The sequence below is a fragment of the Ranitomeya imitator genome, chromosome 7 (genome assembly GCF_032444005.1).
Source record: "Ranitomeya imitator isolate aRanImi1 chromosome 7, aRanImi1.pri, whole genome shotgun sequence".
Classification (NCBI taxonomy): domain Eukaryota; kingdom Metazoa; phylum Chordata; class Amphibia; order Anura; family Dendrobatidae; genus Ranitomeya; species Ranitomeya imitator.
This window is the reverse complement of record NC_091288.1, coordinates 213245936-213266960: the sequence shown is the minus strand read 5'-3', so window position 1 is coordinate 213266960 and position 21025 is coordinate 213245936. Positions and strand designations below refer to the sequence as shown.

At 50.1% G+C, this 21025-nt stretch overlaps 1 protein-coding gene across 1 annotated transcript in view; it reads right to left on the bottom strand.

Annotated features, from left to right (window-relative positions):
* Positions 1-21025, bottom strand: part of RHBDL1 (rhomboid like 1) — a 114868-nt gene that overhangs the window by 37639 nt on the left and 56204 nt on the right. The gene's annotated exons all lie outside the window — the stretch shown is intronic.

Here is a 21025-nt window from a genome sequence, read left to right as displayed (position 1 = left end):
TCATACACTCAGTAGATGCTGTCACTCTCCTGTCTCTCTCATACTCAGTGGATGCTGGCACTCTCCTGTCTCTCTCATACTCAGTAGATGCTGTCACTCTCCTGTCCCTCATACACTCAGTACATGCTGTCACTCTCCTCCTGTCTCTCATACACTCAGTGGCTGCCGTCACTATCCTCCTGTCTCTCTCATACACTCAGTAGATGCTGGCACTCTCATCCTGTCTCATACTCAGTAAACGCTGGCACTCTCCTCCTGTCTCTCATACACTCAGTGGATGCTGTCACTCTCCTCCTGTCTCTCTCATACACTCAGTAGATGCACTCTCCTCCTGTCTCTCATACACTCAGTGGATGCCGTCACTATCCTCCTGTCTCTCTCAAACACTCAGTAGATGCTGGCACTCTCATCCTGTCTCATACTCAGTAAACGCTGGCACTCTCCTCCTGTCTCTCTCATACACTCAGTAGATGCTGTCACTCTCCTCCTGTCTCTCATACTCAGGGGAAGCTGGCACTCTCCTCCTGTCTCTCTCATACTCAGTAGATGCTGTCACTCTCCTGTCTCTCTCATACAATCAGTGGAGGCTGTCACTCTCCTGTCTCTCTCATACACTCAGTAGATGCTGTCACTCTCCTCTTGTCTCTCTCATACTCAGTAGATGCTGGCACTCTCCTCCTGTCTCTCTCATACTCGCTGGATGCCGGCACTCTCCTCCTGTCTCATATTCACTGGATCACTGGATGCCGGCACTCTCCTCCTGTCTCTCTGATACTCACTGGATGCCGGCACTCTTCTCCTGTCTCTCTCATACTCACTGGATGCCGGCACTCTCCTCCTGTCTCATACTCAGTAGATGTCACTCTTCTCCTGTCTCTCTCATACACTCAGTAGATGCTGGCACTGTCCTCCTGTCTCTCTCATACACTCAGTAGATGCTGTCACTCTCCTCCTGTCTCTCTCATACACTCAGTGGATGCTGTCACTCTCCTCCTGTCTCTCTCATACACTCAGTGGATGCTGTCACTCTCCTCCTGTCTCTCTCATACACTCAGTAGATGCTGGCACTCTCCTCCTGTCTCTCTCATACACACAGTGGATGCTGTCACTCTCCTCCTGTCTCTCTCATACACTCAGTGGATGCTGTCACTCTGCTCCTGTCTCTCTCATACACTCAGTAGATGCTGGCACTCACCTCCTGTCTCTCTCATACACTCAGTAGATGCTGTCACTCTCCTTCCATCTCTCTCATACTCAGTGGAAGCTGGCACTCTCCTCCTGTCTCTCATACTAAATGGATGCCAGCACTCTCCTCCTGTCTCTTTCATATTCACTGGATGCCGGCACTCTCCTCCTGTCTCTCTGATACGCACTGGATGCTGGCACTCTTCTGTCTCTCTCATATTCACTGGATGCCGGCACTCTCCTCCTGTCTCTCTCATACTCAGTAGATGCTGGCACTGTCCTCCTGCCTCTCTCAGACACTCAGTGGATGCTGTCACTCTCCTCCTGTCTCTCTCATACACTCAGTGGATGCTGGCACTCTCCTCCTGTCTCTCTCATACACTCAGTAGATGCTGGCACTCTCCTGTCTCTCTCATACACTCAGTGGATGCTGTCACTCTCCTGTCTCTCTCATACACTCAGTAGATACTGGCACTCTCCTCCTGTCTCTCTCATACACTCAGTGGATGCCGTCACTCTCCTCCTGTCTCTCTCATACACTCAGTGGATGCTGTCACTCCTCCTGTCTCTCTCATACTCAGTGGATGCTGTCACTCTCCTCCTGTCTCATACACTCAGTGGATGCTGTCACTCTCCTCCTGTCTCTCTCATACACTCAGTGGATGCTGTCACTCTCTTTCTGTTTCTCATACACTCAGTACATACTGTCACTCTCCTTCTGTCTCCCTCATACACTCAGTAGATGCTGTCACTCTCCTCCTGTCTCATACTCAGTGGATGCTATCACTCTCCTTCGGTCTCTCTCATACACTCAGTGGATGCTGTCACTCTCCTCCTGTCTCTCTCATACACTCAGTAGATGCTGGCACTCTCCTGTCTCTCTCATACACTCAGTAGATGCTGGCACTCTCCTCCTGTCTCTCATACTCAGTGGATGCTGTCACTCTCCTCCTGTCTCTCTCATACACTCAGTGGATGCTGTCACTCTCCTCCTGTCTCTCATACTCAGTGGATGCTGTCACTCTCCTCCTGTCTCTCTCATACACTCAGTGGATGCTGTCACTCTCCTCCTGTCACTCTCATACACTCAGTAAATGCTGGCACTCTCCTTCTGTCTCTCTCATACACTCAGTAGATGCTGGCACTCTCCTCCTGTCTCTCTCATACACTCAGTGGATGCTGTGACTCTCCTCCTGTCTCTCTCATACACTCAGTGGATGCTGGCACTCTCCTCCTGTCTCTCTCATACACTCAGTGGATGCTGTCACTCTCCTCCTGCCTCTCATACACTCAGTGGATGCTGTCACTCTCCTGTCTCTCTCATACACTCAGTAGATGCTGTCACTCTCCTCCTGTCTCTCATACACAGTGGATGCTGTCACTCTCCTCCTGTCTCTCTCATACACTCACTGGATGCCGGCACTCTCCTCCTGTCTCTCTCCTACTCAGTGGATGCTGTCACTCTTCTCCTGTCTCTCTCATACACTCAGTAGATGCTGGCACTGTCCTCCTGTCTCTCTCATACACTCAGTGGATGCTGTCACTCTCCTCCTGTCTCTCATACACTCAGTAGATGCTGTCACTCTCCTGTCTCTCTCATACACTCAGTGGATGCTGGCACTCTCCTCCTGTCTCTCTCATACACTCAGTGGATGCTGTCACTCTCCTCGTGTCTCTCTCATACACTTAGTAGATGCTGGCACTCTCCTTTCTCTCTCATACACTCAGTGGATGCGGTCACTCTCCTCCTGTCTCTCTCATACACTCAGTAGATGCTGGCACTCTCCTTCTGTCTCTCTCATACACTCAGTAGATGATGTCACTCTCCTCCTGTCTCTCATACTCAGTGGATGCTGTCACTCTCCTCCTGTCAATCACATACACTCAGTGGATGCTGTCACTCTCCTCCTGTCTCTCTCATACACTCAGTGGATGCTGGCACTCTCCTCCTGTCTCTCTCATACACTCAGTGGATGCCGTCACTCTCCTCCTGTCTCTCTCATACACTCAGTGGATGCTGTCACTCTCCTCCTGTCTCTCTCATACACTCAGTGGATGCTGTCACTCTCCTCCTGTCTCTCTCATACACTCATTGGATGCTGTCAGTCTCCTGTCTCTCATACACTCAGTACATACTGTCACTCTCCTTCTGTCTCTCTCATACACTCAGTAGATGCTGTCACTCTCCTCCTGTCTCTCATACTCAGTGGATGCTGTCACTCTCCTCCGGTCTCTCTCATACACTCAGTGGATGCTGTCACTCTCCTCCTGTCTCTCTCATACACTCAGTAGATGCTGTCACTCTCCACCTGTCTCTCTCATACACTCAGTAGATGCTGGCACATTCCTCCTGTCTCTCATACTCAGTGGATGCTGTCACTCTCCTCCTGTCTCTCTCATACACTCAGTGGATGCTGTCACTCTCCTCCTGTCTCTCATACTCAGTGGATGCTGTCACTCTCCTCCTGTCTCTCTCATACACTCAGTGGATGCTGTCACTCTCCTCCTGTCACTCTCATACACTCAGTAAATGCTGGCACTCTCCTTCTGTCTCTCTCATACACTCAGTAGATGCTGGCACTCTCCTCCTGTCTCTCTCATACACTCAGTGGATGCTGTGACTCTCCTCCTGTCTCTCTCATACACTCAGTGGATGCTGGCACTCTCCTCCTGTCTCTCTCATACACTCAGTGGATGCTGTCACTCTCCTCCTGCCTCTCATACACTCAGTGGATGCTGTCACTCTCCTGTCTCTCTCATACACTCAGTAGATGCTGTCACTCTCCTCCTGTCTCTCATACACAGTGGATGCTGTCACTCTCCTCCTGTCTCTCTCATACACTCACTGGATGCCGGCACTCTCCTCCTGTCTCTCTCCTACTCAGTGGATGCTGTCACTCTTCTCCTGTCTCTCTCATACACTCAGTAGATGCTGGCACTGTCCTCCTGTCTCTCTCATACACTCAGTGGATGCTGTCACTCTCCTCCTGTCTCTCATACACTCAGTAGATGCTGTCACTCTCCTGTCTCTCTCATACACTCAGTGGATGCTGGCACTCTCCTCCTGTCTCTCTCATACACTCAGTGGATGCTGTCACTCTCCTCGTGTCTCTCTCATACACTTAGTAGATGCTGGCACTCTCCTTTCTCTCTCATACACTCAGTGGATGCGGTCACTCTCCTCCTGTCTCTCTCATACACTCAGTAGATGCTGGCACTCTCCTTCTGTCTCTCTCATACACTCAGTAGATGATGTCACTCTCCTCCTGTCTCTCATACTCAGTGGATGCTGTCACTCTCCTCCTGTCAATCACATACACTCAGTGGATGCTGTCACTCTCCTCCTGTCTCTCTCATACACTCAGTGGATGCTGGCACTCTCCTCCTGTCTCTCTCATACACTCAGTGGATGCCGTCACTCTCCTCCTGTCTCTCTCATACACTCAGTGGATGCTGTCACTCTCCTCCTGTCTCTCTCATACACTCAGTGGATGCTGTCACTCTCCTCCTGTCTCTCTCATACACTCATTGGATGCTGTCAGTCTCCTGTCTCTCATACACTCAGTACATACTGTCACTCTCCTTCTGTCTCTCTCATACACTCAGTAGATGCTGTCACTCTCCTCCTGTCTCTCATACTCAGTGGATGCTGTCACTCTCCTCCGGTCTCTCTCATACACTCAGTGGATGCTGTCACTCTCCTCCTGTCTCTCTCATACACTCAGTAGATGCTGTCACTCTCCACCTGTCTCTCTCATACACTCAGTAGATGCTGGCACATTCCTCCTGTCTCTCATACTCAGTGGATGCTGTCACTCTCCTCCTGTCTCTCTCATACACTCAGTGGATGCTGTCACTCTCCTCCTGTCTCTCATACACTCAGTAGATGCTGGCACTCTCCTCCTGTCTCCCATACTAAGTGGATGCTGTCACTCACCTCCTGTCTCTCTCATACACTCAGTGGATGCTGTCACTCTCCTCCTGTCTCATACATTCAGTAGATGCTGGCACTCTCCTCCTGTCTCCCATACTAAGTGGATGCTGTCACTCTCCTCCTGTCTCTCATACTCTCAGTAAATGCTGGCACTCCTCCTGTCTCTCATACTCAGTGGATGCTGTCACTCTCCTCCGATCTCTCTCATACACTCAGTGGATGCTGTCACTCTCCTCCTGTCTCTCATACACTCAGTAGATGCTGGCACTCTCCTCCTGTCTCTCTCATACACTCAGTGGATGCTGTCACTCTCCTCCTGTCTCTCTCATACACTCAGTGGATGCTGTCACTCTCCTGTCTCTCATACACTCAGTACATACTGTCACTCTCCTTCTGTGTCTCTCATACACTCAGTAGATGCTGTCACTCTCCTCCTGTCTCTCATACTCAGTGGATGCTGTCACTCTCCTCCTGTTTCTCTCATACACTCACTGAATGCCGGCACTCTCCTCCTGTCTCTCATACTCAGTAGATGTTGTCACTCTTCTCCTGTCTCTCTCATACACTCAGTAGATGCTGGCACTGTCCTCCTGTCTCTCTCATACACTCAGTGGATGCTGTCACTCTCCTCCTGTCTCTCATACACTCAGTAGATGTTGTCACTCTCCTCCTGTCTTACCCATACACTCAGTGGATGCTGGCACTCTCCTCCTGTCTCTCTCATACACTCAGTGGATGCTGTCAATCTCCTGTCTCTCTCATACACTCAGTGGATGCTGTCACTTTCCTCCTGTCTCTCTCATACACTCAGTGGATGCTGTCACTCTCTTCCTGTGTCTCTCATACACTCAGTGGATGCTGTCACTCTCCTCCTGTCTCTCTCATGCACTCAGTGGATGCTGTCACTCTCCTCCTGTCTCTCATACTCAGTGGATACTGTCACTCTCCTCCTGTCTCTCTCATACACTCACTGGATGCTGTCACTCTCCTCCTGTCTCTTTCATACACTCAGTGGATGCTGTCACTCTCCTCCTGTCTCTCTCATACACTCAGTGGATGCTGTCACTCTCCTCCTGTCTCTCATACTCAGTGGATGTTGTCACTCTCCTCCTGTCTCTCTCATACACTCAGTAGATGCTGGCACTCTCCTTCTGTCTCTCTCATACACTCAGTAGATGATGTCACTCTCCTCCTGTCTCTCATACTCAGTGGATGCTGTCACTCTCCTCCTGTCAATCACATACACTCAGTGGATGCTGTCACTCTCCTCCTGTCTCTCTCATACACTCAGTAGATGCTGGCACTCTCCTCCTGTCTCTCTCATACACTCAGTGGATGCTGTCACTCTCCTCCTGTCTCTCTCATACACTCAGTGGATGCTGTCACTCTCCTCCTGTCTCTCTCATACACTCAGTGAATGCTGTCAGTCTCCTGTCTCTCATACACTCAGTACATACTGTCACTCTCCTTCTGTCTCTCTCATACACTCAGTAGATGCTGTCACTCTCCTCCTGTCTCTCATACTCAGTGGATGCTGTCACTCTCCTCCGGTCTCTCTCTCATACACTCAGTGGATGCTGTCACTCTCCTCCTGTCTCTCTCATACACTCAGTAGATGCTGGCACTCTCCACCTGTCTCTCTCATACACTCAGTAGATGCTGGCACTCTCCACCTGTCTCTCTCATACACTCAGTAGATGCTGTCACTCTCCTCCTGTCTCTCATACTCAGTGGATGCTGTCACTCTTTTCCTGTCTCTCTCATACACTCAGTGGATGCTGTCGCTCTCCTCCTGCCTCTCATACACTCAGTAGATGCCGGCACTCTCCTCCTGTCTCTCATACTCAGTGGATGCTGTCACTCACCTCCTGTCTTTCTCATACACTCAGTGGATGCTGTCACTCTCCTCCTGTCTCTCATACACTCAGTAAATGCTGGCACTCCTCCTGTCTCTCATACTCAGTGGATGCTGTCACTCTCCTCCGATCTCTCTCATACACTCAGTGGATGCTGTCACTCTCCTCCTGTCTCTCATACACTCAGTAGATGCTGGCACTCTACTCCTGTCTCTCTCATACACTCAGTGGATGCTGTCACTCTCCTCCTGTCTCTCTCATACACTCAGTGGATGCTGTCACTCTCCTGTCTCTCATACACTCAGTACATACTGTCACTCTCCTTCTGTCTCTCTCATACACTCAGTAGATTCTGTCACTCTCCTCCTGTCTCTCATACTCAGTGGATGCTGTCACTCTCCTCCTGTTTCTCTCATACACTCACTGGATGCCGGCACTCTCCTCCTGTCTCTCTCATACTCAGTAGATGTTGTCACTCTTCTCCTGTCTCTCTCATACACTCAGTAGATGCTGGCACTCTCCTGTCTCTCTCATACACTCAGTAGATGCTGGCACTCTCCTGTCTCTCTCATACACTCAGTGGATGCTGTAACTCTCCTCCTGTCTCTCTCATACACTCAGTAGATGCTGGCACTCTCCTCCTGTCTCTCTCATACACTCAGTGGATGCCGTCACTCTCCTCCTGTCTCTCCCATACATTCAGTGGATGCTGTCACTCTCCTACCTGTCTCTCTCATACTCAGTGGATGCTGTCACTCTCCTCCTGTCTCTCTCATACACTCAGTGGATGCTGTCACTCTCCTCCTGTCTCTCTCATACACTCAGTGGATGCTGTCACTCTCCTTCTGTCTCTCATACACTCAGTACATACTGTCACTCTCCTTCTGTCTCTCTCATACACTCAGTAGATGCTGTCACTCTCCTCCTGTCTCTCATACTCAGTGGATGCTGTCACTCTCCTCCTGTCTCTCTCATACACTCAGTTAATGCTGTGACTCTCCTCCTGTCTCTCTCATACACTCAGTGAATGCTGGCACTCTCCTCCTGTCTCTCTCATACACTCAGTGAATGCTGGCACTCTCCTCCTGTCTCTCTCATACTCTCAGTAGATGCTGGCACTCTCCTCCTGTCTCTCATACTCAGTGGATGCAGTCACTCTCCTCCTGTCTCTCTCATACACTCAGTGGATGCTGTCACTCTCCTCCTGTCTCTCATCCACTCAGTAGATGCTGGCACTTTCCTTCTGTCTCTCATACTCAGTGGATGCTGTCACTCTCCTCCTGTCTCTCTCATACACTCATTAGATGCTGGCACTTTCCTCCTGTCTCTCTCATACACTCAGTGGATGCTGTCACTCTCTTCCTGTGTCTCTCATACACTCAGTGGATGCTGTCACTCTCCTCCTGTCTCTCTCATACACTCAGTGGATGCTGTCACTCTCCTCCTGTCTCTCATACTCAGTGGATGCTGTCACTCTCCTCCTGTCTCTCTCATACACTCAGTGGATGCTGTCACTCTCCTCCTGTCTCTCTCATACACTCAGTGGATGCTGTCACTCTCCTCCTGTCTCTCATACTCAGTGGATGTTGTCACTCTCCTCCTGTCTCTTTCATACACTCAGTGGATGCTGTCACTCTCCTTCTGTCTCTCTCATACACTCAGTAGATGCTGTCACTCTCCTCCTGTCTCTCATACTCAGTGGATGCTGTCACTCTCCTCCTGTCTCTCTCATACACTCAGTAGATGCTGGCACTCTCCTCCTGTCTCATACACTCAGTAGATGCCGGCACTCTCCTCCTGTCTCATACACTCAGTAGATGCCGGCACTCTCCTCCTGTCTCATGCTCAGTAGATGTTGTCACTCTTCTCCTGTCTATCTCATACACTCAGTAGATGCTGACACTGTCCTCCTGTCTCTCTCATACACTCAGTGGATGCTGTCACTCTCCTCCTGTCTCTCTCATACACTCAGTAGATGCTGTCAGTCTCCTCCTGTCTCTCTCATACACTCAGTGGATGATGTCACTCTCCTCCTGTCTCTCTCATACACTCAGTGGATGCTGGCACTCTCCTCCTGTCTCTCTCATACACTCAGTGGATACTGTCACTCTCTTCATGTCTCTCTCATACACTCAGTAGATGCTGGCACTCTCCTCCTGTCTCTCTCATACACTCAGTGGATGCTGTCACTCTCCTCCTGTCTCTCTCATACACTCATTGGATGCCGGCACTCTCCTCCTGTCTCTCTCATACTCAGTAGATGTTGTCACTCTCCTCCTGTCTCTCATACTCAGTGGATGCTGTCACTCTCCTCCTGTTTCTCTCATACACTCACTGGATGCCGGCACTCTCCTCCTGTCTCTCTCATACTCTGTAGATGTTGTCACTCTCCTCCTGTCTCTCATACATTCAGTAGATGTTGTCACTCCTCCTGTCTCTCTCATACACTCAGTGGATGCTGGCACTCTCCTCCTGTCTCTCTCATACACTCAGTGGATGCTGTCACTCTCCTGTCTCTCTCATACACTCAGTGGATGCTGGCACTCTCCTGTCTCTCTCATACACTCAGTGGATGATGTAACTCTCCTCCTGTCTCTCTCATACACTCAGTAGTTGCTGGCACTCTCCTCCTGTCTCTCTCATACACTCAGTGGATGCCGTCACTCTCCTGTCTCTTTCATACATTCAGTGGATGCTGTCACTCTCCTCCTGCCTCTCTCATACTCAGTGGATGCTGTCACTCTCCTCCTTTCTCTCATACACTCAGTGGATCTTGTCACTCTCCTCCTGTCTCTCACATACACTCAGTGGATGCTGTCACTCTCCTTCTGTCTCTCATACACTCAGTAGATGCTGGCACTTTCCTCCTGTCTCTCATACTCAGTGGATGCTCTCACTCTCCTCCTGTCTCTCTCTCATACACTCAGTGGATGCTGTCACTCTCCTCCTATCTCTCTTATACACTCAGTGGATGCTGTCACTCTCCTCCTGTCTCTCATACTCAGTGGATGCTCTCACTCTCCTCCTGTCTCTCTCTCATACACTCAGTGGATGCTGTCACTCTCCTCCTGTCTCTCTCATACACTCAGTGGATACTGTCACTCTCCTCCTGTCTCTCATACTCAGTGGATGCTGTCACTCTCCTCCTGTCTCTCTCATACACTCAGTGGATGCTGTCACTCTCCTCCTGTCTCTCTCATACACTCAGTAGATGCTGGCACTCTCCTCCTGTCTCTCTCATACACTCAGTGGATGCTGTCACTCTCCTCCTGTCTCTCTCATACACTCAGTGGATGCTGTCACTCTCCTCCTGTCTCTCATACTCAGTGGATGCTGTCACTCTCCTCCTGTCTCTCTCATACACTCAGTGGATGCTGTCACTCTCCTCCTGTCTCTCATACTCAGTGGATGCTCTCACTCTCCTCCTGTCTCTCATACTCAGTGGATGCTGTCACTCTCCTCCTGTCTCTCTCATACACTCAGTGGATGCTGTCACTCTCCTCCTGTCTCTCTCATACACTCAGTGGATGCTGTCACTCTCCTCCTGTCTCTCATACTCAGTGGATGTTGTCACTCTCCTCCTGTCTCTTTCATACACTCAGTGGATGCTGTCACTCTCCTTCTGTCTCTCTCATACACTCAGTAGATGCTGTCACTCTCCTCCTGTCTCTCATACTCAGTGGATGCTGTCACTCTCCTCCTGTCTCTCTCATACACTCAGTAGATGCTGGCACTCTCCTCCTGTCTCATACACTCAGTAGATGCCGGGACTCTCCTCCTGTCTCATACACTTAGTAGATGCCGGCACTCTCCTCTTGTCTCATGCTCAGTAGATGTTGTCACTCTTCTCCTGTCTATCTCATACACTCAGTAGATGCTGACACTGTCCTCCTGTCTCTCTCATACACTCAGTGGATGCTGTCACTCTCCTCCTGTCTGTCTCATACACTCAGTAGATGCTGTCAGTCTCCTCCTGTCTCTCTCATACACTCAGTGGATGATGTCACTCTCCTCCTGTCTCTCTCATACACTCAGTGGATGCTGGCACTCTCCTCCTGTCTCTCTCATACACTCAGTGGATACTGTCACTCTCTTCATGTCTCTCTCATACACTCAGTAGATGCTGGCACTCTCCTCCTGTCTCTCTCATACACTCAGTGGATGCTGTCACTCTCCTCCTGTCTCTCTCATACACTCATTGGATGCCGGCACTCTCCTCCTGTCTCTCTCATACTCAGTAGATGTTGTCACTCTCCTCCTGTCTCTCATACTCAGTGGATGCTGTCACTCTCCTCCTGTTTCTCTCATACACTCACTGGATGCCGGCACTCTCCTCCTGTCTCTCTCATACTCTGTAGATGTTGTCACTCTTCTCCTGTCTCTCTCATACACTCAGTGGATGCTGTCACTCTCCTCCTGTCTCTCATACATTCAGTAGATGTTGTCACTCCTGTCTCTCTCATACACTCAGTGGATGCTGGCACTCTCCTCCTGTCTCTCTCATACACTCAGTGGATGCTGTCACTCTCCTGTCTCTCTCATACACTCAGTGGATGCTGGCACTCTCCTGTCTCTCTCATACACTCAGTGGATGATGTAACTCTCCTCCTGTCTCTCTCATACACTCAGTAGTTGCTGGCACTCTCCTCCTGTCTCTCTCATACACTCAGTGGATGCTGTCACTCTCCTGTCTCTTTCATACATTCAGTGGATGCTGTCACTCTCCTCCTGCCTCTCTCATACTCAGTGGATGCTGTCACTCTCCTCCTTTCTCTCATACACTCAGTGGATCTTGTCACTCTCCTCCTGTCTCTCACATACACTCAGTGGATGCTGTCACTCTCCTTCTGTCTCTCATACACTCAGTAGATGCTGGCACTTTCCTCCTGTCTCTCATACTCAGTGGATGCTCTCACTCTCCTCCTGTCTCTCTCTCATACACTCAGTGGATGCTGTCACTCTCCTCCTGTCTCTCTTATACACTCAGTGGATGCTGTCACTCTCCTCCTGTCTCTCATACTCAATGGATGCTCTCACTCTCCTCCTGTCTCTCTCTCATACACTCAGTGGATGCTGTCACTCTCCTCCTGTCTCTCTCATACACTCAGTGGATACTGTCACTCTCCTCCTGTCTCTCATACTCAGTGGATGCTGTCACTCTCCTCCTGTCTCTCTCATACACTCAGTGGATGCTGTCACTCTCCTCCTGTCTCTCTCATACACTCAGTAGATGCTGGCACTCTCCTCCTGTCTCTCTCATACACTCAGTGGATGCTGTCACTCTCCTCCTGTCTCTCTCATACACTCAGTGGATGCTGTCACTCTCCTCCTGTCTCTCATACTCAGTGGATGCTGTCACTCTCCTCCTGTCTCTCTCATACACTCAGTGGATGCTGTCACTCTCCTCCTGTCTCTCATACTCAGTGGATGCTCTCACTCTCCTCCTGTCTCTCATACTCAGTGGATGCTGTCACTCTCCTCCTGTCTCTCTCATACACTCAGTGGATGCTGTCACTCTCCTCCTGTCTCTCTCATACACTCAGTAGATGCTGGCACTCTCCTCCTGTCTCTCTCATACACTCAGTAGATGCTGGCACTCTCCTCCTGTCTCTCTCATACACTCAGTGGATGCTGTCACTCTCCTCCTGTCTCTCTCATACACTCAGTGGATGCTGTCACTCTCCTCCTTTCTCTCATACTCAGTGGATGCTGTCACTCTCCTCCTGTCTCTCTCATACACTCAGTGGATGCTGTCACTCTCCTCCTGTCTCTCATACTCAGTGGATGCTGTCACTCTCCTCCTGTCTCTCTCATACACTCAGTGGATGCTGTCACTCTCCTCCTGTCTCTCTCATACACTCAGTGGATACTGTCACTCTCCTCCTGTCTCTCATACTCAGTGGATGCTGTCACTCTCCTTCTGTCTCTGTCATACACTCAGTGGATGCTGTCACTCTCCTCCTGTCTCTCTCATACACTCATTGGATGCCGGCACTCTCCTCCTGTCTCTCTCATACTCAGTAGATGTTGTCACTCTCCTCCTGTCTCTCATACTCAGTGGATGCTGTCACTCTCCTCCTGTTTCTCTCATACACTCACTGGATGCCGGCACTCTCCTCCTGTCTCTCTCATACTCAGTAGATGTTGTCACTCTTCTCCTGTCTCTCTCATACACTCAGTGGATGCTGTCACTCTCCTCCTGTCTCTCTCATACACTCAGTAGATGCTGGCACTCTCCTCCTGTCTCTCTCATACACTCAGTGGATGCTGTCACTCTCCTCCTGTCTCTCATACTCAGTGGATGCTGTCACTCTCCTCCTGTCTCTCTCATACACTCAGTGGATGCTGTCACTCTCCTCCTGTCTCTCATACTCAGTGGATGCTGTCACTCTCCTCCTGTCTCTCTCATACACTCAGTGGATGCTGTCACTCTCCTCCTGTCTCTCTCATACACTCAGTGGATACTGTCACTCTCCTCCTGTCTCTCATACTCAGTGGATGCTGTCACTCTCCTTCTGTCTCTCTCATACACTCAGTGGATGCTGTCACTCTCCTCCTGTCTCTCTCATACACTCATTGGATGCCGGCACTCTCCTCCTGTCTCTCTCATACTCAGTAGATGTTGTCACTCTCCTCCTGTCTCTCATACTCAGTGGATGCTGTCACTCTCCTCCTGTTTCTCTCATACACTCACTGGATGCCGGCACTCTCCTCCTGTCTCTCTCATACTCAGTAGATGTTGTCACTCTTCTCCTGTCTCTCTCATACACTCAGTGGATGCTGTCACTCTCCTCCTGTCTCTCATACATTCAGTAGATGTTGTCACTCCTCCAGTCTCTCTCATACACTCAGTGGATGCTGTCACTCTCCTCCTGTCTCTCTCATACACTCAGTGGATACTGTCACTCTCCTCCTGTCTCTCATACTCAGTGGATGCTGTCACTCTCGTCCTGTCTCTCTCATACACTCAGTGGATGCTGTCACTCTCCTCCTGTCTCTCTCATACACTCAGTGGATGCTGTCACTCTCCTCCTTTCTCTCATACTCAGTGGATGCTGTCACTCTCCTCCTGTCTCTCTCATACACTCAGTGGATGCTGTCACTCTCCTCCTGTCTCTCATACTCAGTGGATGCTGTCACTCTCCTCCTGTCTCTCTCATACACTCAGTGGATGCTGTCACTCTCCTCCTGTCTCTCTCATACACTCAGTGGATACTGTCACTCTCCTCCTGTCTCTCATACTCAGTGGATGCTGTCACTCTCCTTCTGTCTCTGTCATACACTCAGTGGATGCTGTCACTCTCCTCCTGTTTCTCTCATACACTCACTGGATGTCGGCACTCTCCTCCTGTCTCTCTCATACTCAGTAGATGTTGTCACTCTTCTCCTGTCTCTCTCATACACTCAGTGGATGCTGTCACTCTCCTCCTGTCTCTCTCATACACTCAGTAGATGCTGGCACTCTCCTCCTGTCTCTCTCATACACTCAGTGGATGCTGTCACTCTCCTCCTGTCTCTCTCATACACTCAGTGGATGCTGTCACTCTCCTCCTGTCTCTCATACTCAGTGGATGCTGTCACTCTCCTCCTGTCTCTCTCATACACTCAGTGGATGCTGTCACTCTCCTCCTGTCTCTCATACTCAGTGGATGCTGTCACTCTCCTCCTGTCTCTCTCATACACTCAGTGGATGCTGTCACTCTCCTCCTGTCTCTCTCATACACTCAGTGGATACTGTCACTCTCCTCCTGTCTCTCATACTCAGTGGATGCTGTCACTCTCCTTCTGTCTCTCTCATACACTCAGTGGATGCTGTCACTCTCCTCCTGTCTCTCTCATACACTCATTGGATGCCGGCACTCTCCTCCTGTCTCTCTCATACTCAGTAGATGTTGTCACTCTCCTCCTGTCTCTCATACTCAGTGGATGCTGTCACTCTCCTCCTGTTTCTCTCATACACTCACTGGATGCCGGCACTCTCCTCCTGTCTCTCTCATACTCAGTAGATGTTGTCACTCTTCTCCTGTCTCTCTCATACACTCAGTGGATGATGTCACTCTCCTCCTGTCTCTCATACATTCAGTAGATGTTGTCACTCCTCCTGTCTCTCTCATACACTCAGTGGATGCTGGCACTCTCCTCCTGTCTCTCTCATACACTCTGTGGATGCTGTCACTCTCCTGTCTCTCTCATACACTCAGTAGATGAGGGCACTCTCCTGTCTCTTTCATACACTCAGTGTATGATGTAACTCTCCTCCTGTCTCTCTCATACACTCAGTAGTTGCTGGCACTCTCCTCCTGTCTCTCTCATACACTCAGTGGATGCCGTCACTCTCCTGTCTCTTTCATACATTCAGTGGATGCTGTCACTCTCCTCCTGCCTCTCTCATACTCAGTGGATGCTGTCACTCTCCTCCTGTCTCTCATACACTCAGTGGATCTTGTCACTCTCCTCCTGTCTCTTTCATACACTCAGTGGATGCTGTCACTCTCCTTCTGTCTCTAATACACTCAGTAGATGCTGGCACTTTCCTCCTGTCTCTCATACTCAGTGGATGCTGTCACTCTCCTCCTGTCTCTCTCATACACTCAGTGGATGCTGTCACTCTCCTCCTGTCTCTCTCATACACTCAGTAGATGCTGGCACTCTCCTCCTGTCTCTCTCATACACTCAGTGGATGATGTCACTCTCCTCCTGTCTCTCATATACACTCAGTGGATGCTGTCACTCTCCTCCTGTCTCTCATACTCAGTGGATGCTCTCACTCTCCTCCTGTCTCTCTCTCATACACTCAGTGGATGCTGTCACTCTCCTCCTGTCTCTCTCATACACTCAGTGGATACTGTCACTCTCCTCCTGTCTCTCATACTCAGTGGATGCTGTCACACTCCTCCTGTCTCTCTCATACACTCAGTGGATGCTGTCACTCTCCTCCTGTCTCTCTCATACACTCAGTAGATGCTGGCACTCTCCTCCTGTCTCTCTCATACACTCAGTGGATGCTGTCACTCTCCTCCTGTCTCTCTCATACACTCAGTGGATGCTGTCACTCTCCTCCTGTCTCTCATACTCAGTGGATGCTGTCACTCTCCTCCTGTCTCTCATACTCAGTGGATGCTGTCACTCTCCTCCTGTCTCTCTCATACACTCAGTGGATGCTGTCACTCTCCTCCTGTCTCTCTCATACACTCAGTGGATGCTGTCACTCTCCTCCTGTCTCTCTCATACACTCAGTGGATACTGTCACTCTCCTCCTGTCTCTCATACTCAGTGGATGCTGTCACTCTCCTTCTGTCTCTGTCATACACTCAGTGGATGCTGTCACTCTCCTCCTGTCTCTCTCATACACTCATTGGATGCCGGCACTCTCCTCCTGTCTCTCTCATACTCAGTAGATGTTGTCACTCTCCTCCTGTCTCTCATACTCAGTGGATGCTGTCACTCTCCTCCTGTTTCTCTCATACACTCACTGGATGCCGGCACTCTCCTCCTGTCTCTCTCATACTCAGTAGATGTTGTCACTCTCCTCCTGTCTCTCATACTCAGTGGATGCTGTCACTCTCCTCCTGTTTCTCTCATAAACTCACTGGATGCCGGCACTCTCCTCCTGTCTCTCTCATACTCAGTAGATGTTGTCACTCTTCTCCTGTCTCTCTCATACTCAGTAGATGTTGTCACTCTCCTCCTGTCTCTCATACTCAGTGGATGCTGTCACTCTCCTCCTGTTTCTCTCATACACTCAGTGGATGCTGTCACTCTCCTCCTGTCTCTCATACATTCAGTAGATGTTGTCACTCCTCCTGTCTCTCTCATACACTCAGTGGATGCTGGCACTCTCCTCCTGTCTCTCTCATACACTCTGTGGATGCTGTCACTCTCCTGTCTCTCTCATACACTCAGTAGATGCTGGCACTCTCCTGTCTCTCTCATACACTCAGTGGATGATGTAACTCTCCTCCTGTCTCTCTCATACACTCAGTAGTTGCTGGCACTCTCCTCCTGTCTCTCTCATACACTCAGTGGATGCCGTCACTCTCCTGTCTCTTTCATACATTCAGTGGATGCTGTCACTCTCCTCCTGCCTCTCTCATACTCAGTGGATGCTGTCACTCTCCTCCTGTCTCTCATACACTCAGTGGATCTTGTCACTCTCCTCCTGTCTCTCTCATACACTCAGTGGTTGCTGTCACTCTCCTTCTGTCTCTCATACACTCAGTAGATGCTGGCACTTTCCTCCTGTCTTTCATACTCAGTGGATGCTGTCACTCTCCTCCTGTCTCTCTCATACACTCAGTGGATGCTGTCACTCTCCTCCTGTCTCTCTCATACACTCAGTAGATGCTGGCACTCTCCTCCTGTCTCTCTCATACACTCAGTGGATGCTGTCACTCTCCTCCTGTCTCTCTTATACACTCAGTGGATGCTGTCACTCTCCTCTTGTCTCTCATACTCAGTGGATGCTCTCACTCTCCTCCTGTCTCTCTCTCATACACTCAGAGGATGCTGTCACTCTCCTCCTGTCTCTCTCATACACTCAGTGGATACTGTCACTCTCCTCCTGTCTCTCATACTTAGTGGATGCTGTCACTCTCCTTCTGTCTCTCTCATACACTCAGTGGATGTTGTCATTCCTCCTGTCTCTCTCATACACTCAGTAGATGCTGGCACTCTCCTCCTGTCTCTCTCATACACTCAGTGGATGCTGTCACTCTCCTCCTGTCTCTCTCATACACTCAGTGGATGCTGTCACTCTCCTCCTGTCTCTCATACTCAGTGGATGATGTCACTCTCCTCCTGTCTCTCTCATACACTCAGTGGATGCTGTCACTCTCCTCCTGTCTCTCTCATACACTCAGTGGATACTGTCACTCTCCTCCTGTCTCTCATACTCAGTGGATGCTGTCACTCTCCTTCTGTCTCTCTCATACACTCAGTGGATGTTGTCACTCTCCTCCTTTCTCTCTCATACACTCAGTGGATGTTGTCACTCTCCTTCTGTCTCTCTCATACACTCAGTAGATGCTGTCACTCTCCTCCTGTCTCTCTCATACACTCAGTCGATGCTGGCACTCTCCTCCTGTCTCATACACTCAATAGATGCCGGCACTCTCCTCCTGTCTCATACTCAGTAGATGTTGTCACTCTTCTCCTGTCTCTCATACACTCAGTAGATGCTGGCACTGTCCTCCTGTCTCTCTCATACACTCAGTGGATGCTGTCACTCTCCTCCTGTCTCTCTCATACACTCAGTAGATGCTGTCACTCTCCTCCTGTCTCTTTCATACGCTCAGTGGATGCTGTCACTCTCCTCCTGTCTCTGTCATACACTCAGTGGATGCTGGCACTCTCCTCCTGTCTCTCTCATACACTCAGTGGATGCTGTCACTCTCCTCCTGTCTCTGTCATGCACTCAGTAGATGCTGGCACTCTCCTCCTGTCTCTCTCATACACTCAGTGGATGCTGTCTGTTGTGAATTCTGTGGTCAAGCTCCCTCCTGTGGTCATGAGTGGTACTTCGGCTGGTTCTGTCTATGAGCTTCCGCTGGTGGATGTGAGTGGGGCTGCGGCTTCTGAGTTTCCTTCCTCAGGTGACTAGGTTAAGTCGTAAGGTGCTGCTCTATTTAACTCCACCTAGTTCTTTGTTTCTAGCCTCCAGTCAATGTTCCAGTATTGGTCTTGCTCTCTCCTGGATCGTTCTTGTGGCCTATCTGCCCTGCATAAGCTAAGTTCTGCTTGTGTTACTTTTGTTTGCTATATTTTCTGTCCAGCTTGCTATATTGGTTTTTCTTGCTTGCTGGAAGCTCTGAGACGCAGAGGGAGCACCTCCGTACCGTTATTCGGTGTGGAGGGTCTTTTTACCCCTCTGCGTGGCTGTTTGTAGGTTTTTGTGCTGACCGCAAAGCTATCTTTCCTGTCCTCGGTCTATTCAGTAAGTCGGGCCTCACTTTGCTAAAATCTATTTCATCTCTGTGTTTGTATTTTCATCTTAACTCACAGTCATTATATGTGGGGGGCTGCCTTTTCCTTTGGGGAATTTCTCTGAGGCAAGGTAGGTTTATTTTTCTATCTTCAGGGCTAGCTAGTTTCTCAGGCTGTGCCGAGTTGCATAGTTTCTCAGGCTGTGCCGAGTTGCATAGGGAGCGTTAGGCGCAATCCTCGGCTACCTCTAGTGTGGTATGATAGGATTAGGGATTGCGGTCAGCAGAGTTCCCACGTCTCAGAGCTCGTCCTATGTTAGTAACTATCAGGTCACTTTGTGTGCTCTTAACCACTAGGTCCATTGTGGTTCTGAATCACCTGATCATAACAGCTGTCACTCTCCTCCTGTCTCTCTCATACACTCAGTGGATGCCGGCACTCTCCTCCTGTCTCTCTCATACACTCAGTAGATGCTGGCACTCTCCTCCTGTCTCTCTCATACTAAGTGGATGCTGTCACTGTCCTGTCTCTCTCATACACTCAGTAGATGCTGTCACTCTCCTCCTGTCTCTCTCATACTAAGTGGATGCTGGCACTCTCCTGTCTCTCTCATACACTCAGTAGATGCTGTCACTCTCCTCCTGTCTTTGTCATACTCAGTAGATGCTGGCACTCTCCTCCTGTCTCTCTCATACTCACTGGATGCCGGCACTCTCATCCTGTCTCTCTCATATTCACTGGATGCCGGCACTCTCCTCCTGTCTCTCTGATACTCACTGGATGCCGGCACTCTTCTCCTGTCTCTCTCATACTCACTGGATGCCGGCACTCTTCTCCTGTCTCTCTCATACTCAGTAGATGCTGTCACTCTCCTCCTGTCTCTCTCATACACTCAGTAGATGCTGGCACTGTCCTCCTGTCTCTCTCATAAACTCAGTGGATGCTGTCACTCTCCTGTCTCTCTCATACACTCAGTAGATGCTGTCACTCTCCTCCTGTCTCTCTCATACACTCAGTAGATGCTGGCACTCTCCTCCTGTCTCTCTCATACACTCAGTGGATGCTGTCACTCTCCTCCTGTCTCTCTCATAGACTCAGTAGATGCTGGCACTCTCCTCCTGTCTTTCTCATACACTCAGTGGATGCAGTCATTCTCCTCCTGTCTCTCTTAAACACTCAGTGGATGCCGTCACTCTCCTCCTGTCTCTCTCATACACTCAGTGGATGCCGTCACTCTCCTCCTGTCTCTCTCAAACTCAGTGGATGCTGTCAGTCTCCTCCTGTATCTCTCATACACTCAGTAGATGCTGGCACTCTCCTCCTGTCTCTCATACACTCAGTACATACTGTCACTCTCCTTCTGTCTCTCTCATACACTCAGTAGATGCTTACACTCTCCTCCTGTCTCTCTCATACACTCAGTAGATGCTGGCACTCTCCTCCTGTCTCTCTCATACACTCAGTGAATGCTGTCACTCTCCTCATGTCTCTCTCATACACTCAGTAGATGCTGGCACTCTCCTCCTGTCTCTCATACTCAGTGGATGCTGTCACTCCTGTCTCTCTCATACACTCAGTGGATGCTGGCACTCTCCTCCTGTCTCTCTCATACACTCAGTTGATGCTGGCACTCTCCTCCTGTCTCTCTCATACACTCAGTAGATGCTGGCACTCTCCTGTCTCTCATACTCAGTGGATGCTGTCACTCTCCTCCTGTCTCTCTCATACACTCAGTAGATGCTGGCACTCTCCTCCTGTCTCTCTCATACACTCAGTAGATGCTGGCACTCTCCTCCTGTCTCTCTCATACACTCAGTAGATGCTGGCACTCTCCTCCTGTCTCTCATACTCAGTGTATGCTGTCACTCTCCTCCTGTCTCTCTCATACACTCAGTGGATGCTGTCACTCTCCTCCTGTCTCTCTCATACACTCAGTTGATGCTGGCACTCTCCTCCTGTCTCTCTCATACACTCAGTGGATGCTGGCACTCTCCTCCTGTCTCTCTCATACACTCAGTGGATGCTGGCACTCTCCTCCTGTCTCTCTCACACACTCAGTGGATGCTGTCACTCTCCTCCTGTCTCTCATACACTCAGTAGATGTTGGCACTCTCCTCCTGTCTCTCAT